A 2,855-nucleotide genomic window follows, 5' to 3' on the forward strand; every position below is an offset into this window, starting at 1 on the left:
CCGGTTCCAAATGGATTTTAGAAATATTTTCTCTAGATCTATAAAATATGCTAATAGCATTTTTTCTGGAATTGCATTATATCTGTATAGCAGTTTTAGGGGTGTGCCATTTTCACTGTTCTTCCTACATGAGAGCAAGAAATATCTATCCGTTTTCTAATTTATTCTTCAATCTCCTTTGGTAGGATACTGCAATTCTCACAATACAGATTTTTTATGTCTTTTGTCAGAATGATTCTTAAGTATTTCAGATTTAGATGTCATTGTGAAGGATGTATTCTCCCTAATTTCTTTCTCTGTGAGTTTGTTGCTTGTGTACAGGAATGCTACTGATTTTTTGAGTGTTGACTTTATATCCCACTACACTATTGAATTTGGGTATTAGATCTAGAATTTTTTTTGGTGGAATTTTGGGGATATTCTATGTAGAATATTGTATCACCTGCAAGTAATGATAGTTTTCAGTTTCCTATTGTTTCATTGGGTTTTTATACTTGGGGTCTTATGTTTTGACTTTTAAATATATTCTAGATATTAGTCTTTTGTCTGAAGAATCACTGCCCAAACTGTTTTTATATTCTCTAGGTTCTCTTTTTACTCTGTTATTTGTATTTTTTGGTGTGAAGAAGTTTTAAACTTGGTATGATCCCCTTTGATTCTTGGCACTATTTCCTGTGCAGTACAGGTTCTGTGCAGAAAGCCTTTCTCTATGCCTGTGACTTCAACATTCACCAATTTTATCTTCAAGTACTTTTTTGTTTAAACATTTCGATATTTACCCATTTCAATTTTAATACCTAGTGAGAGAGATGAGTCTAGAATAAATCTTCTGTAAGAGGATTGCTAGTCTTCCACCACTTATTAAAGAGGCTGTCTTTCTTCCAATGTATGTTTTAGTTATTTGACAAAGGTCAGCTAGCTGAATATGCTTGGAGTTGTTTTGCATCCTCTATTCTGTTCTAATGACCCCCGTGTCTGTGTGTGCACCAGTAACATGCTGTTTTTATCTGTGTAATATAACTTCAAAACAAGACTTATGAGATCTTCTGCTTTTTCCTGATGCCTAGCATTGCTTTTGCTACTGTGGGGCTCTTCTAGTTCTATATGAACCTTAGGCTTGTTGAGAGTTCCCAGCTCTATAAAGAATGCTGTTGAAGTTTTGACTGGGATTGGGTTATACACCAATATGAATTTTGAAAGTATGGCTATTTTGACATTATTGTTTCTGCCTATCCAGGAATGAGGGATATCTTTCCATTTTCTGATATCCTCTTTGATGTCTTTTTACAAAGATTTCATTGTAGGAGTTTTTCACTTCCTTGGATTAATTCTTAAGTATCTAATTTTTCTTTGTAGTATTTTTTAAAATGTATTTGGTACAGGTCTCACTATGCACCTTGGGCTCATAGAAATCCTCCTGTTTTCAGCCTCCCCAGGACCAGGATTACAAGGCATGTGCCACCATGCCCAGCCTCAGTGGCCAGCTCAGTATGTCCAGGGGCAGGGCTGGCACAGCATGTGGTGCCAGGGATCGAACTTCAGTCCTTGTGCTTGCCTAAGCAGTGCTTAGTCTGCTGAGCTCTCATAGCAGCTCTCCTTATGGCACTGTGAATGGTATTTTTTCCTAATTTCTTTCTCAGTGGGTTCATTATTGGTGTACAGGAACAGTATTGATTTCTCTGTGTTGATTGTGTATCCTGCTACATTTATGAATTTGGTTATTAATTCTAGGGATATTTTGGTGAATTTTCTGGGGGTATTATGTGTAGACATTCCTGTCATCTGCAAATAATGATAATTTCATTTCTTCCTGTTCTATATATATATCTGTTCTATTTATTTTCATTGCCTAATTTCTCTTTTTTATTATTAATTTTATTGAGAAACAAATAGCAGTGAGACAGTTTCAAAACTGATTAGTGGGACAGTTTCAATAATTAATACATTGCATATTGTCTTCATAGTGGTTATTCACAGTACAAGATGCAGACATGATATCCTGTCCAAACATTTTAGTACAAATCTTTCTTCTCATTAAATTAAGAGAAAGTAGCTGTATATCTATCCTAACTATTTTGTATATACAGATTAAAAAAATGGCCTTTCATTTGTATCCCCTTTTTTTGTTTAGTTTTGTCAGAGGTGGGTATTTCATTGCCATTTAAATATTGTAGGTACATGAATTCAGCAAAACAATCCAACACAGTCCAGCAGTCCACAATATTAGTGGGTTATCCTTAGGACTGGCAATGTCAGAAGTTGTTGACTTCTGCCTTTTACACCTCAGCATATGAATATGGCTTTACTTTCTATACCTCATTTTTCTACTTTTCTGCTGGATGTTTAAGACCAAGATAAAACAAGACCTACATAACAATAAATGTAACTTTTGTATCTGATAAGGTCAATCAAATCCCCTCAGGATTTACCCTGAAAACCTTTACCGCAGTTTGTAGATCCTTTGTGAGTGTCAGCCATGTGTATGAGTCACAGCCATTGCTTGACCAATTTGCTCTCTGTGAAAGCCTGAGAGAATCTTTTCTCTCCATGTGACTCTCCTTAGGCACATTTTACATCACTTATCACTTTCCTTTGTGGCCCCATAATCTCTTTGATCAGAAAATTTGGGACACCACTGAGTTACAGGATTTACAGTACAGGTTCTCCTATATCCTGAGTCTTCACTGATCTTGAAAGGCTAGGCCCAAAATGTCGACTGTCCTTGCAGCCCTTCTTTTTCTCTAATTTTTGTTCTGCAAACTTAATTTGCTAACACTCCAGAAGGGAAGCTTATTATTATTACCTTAAAACATAGGCAGTTGATCTCACTGTCTGTCTGAATATCAAACATCTTA

The sequence above is a fragment of the Octodon degus genome, unplaced genomic scaffold (genome assembly GCF_000260255.1).
Source record: "Octodon degus isolate 3935 unplaced genomic scaffold, OctDeg1.0 scaffold00213, whole genome shotgun sequence".
Lineage (NCBI taxonomy): Eukaryota > Metazoa > Chordata > Mammalia > Rodentia > Octodontidae > Octodon > Octodon degus.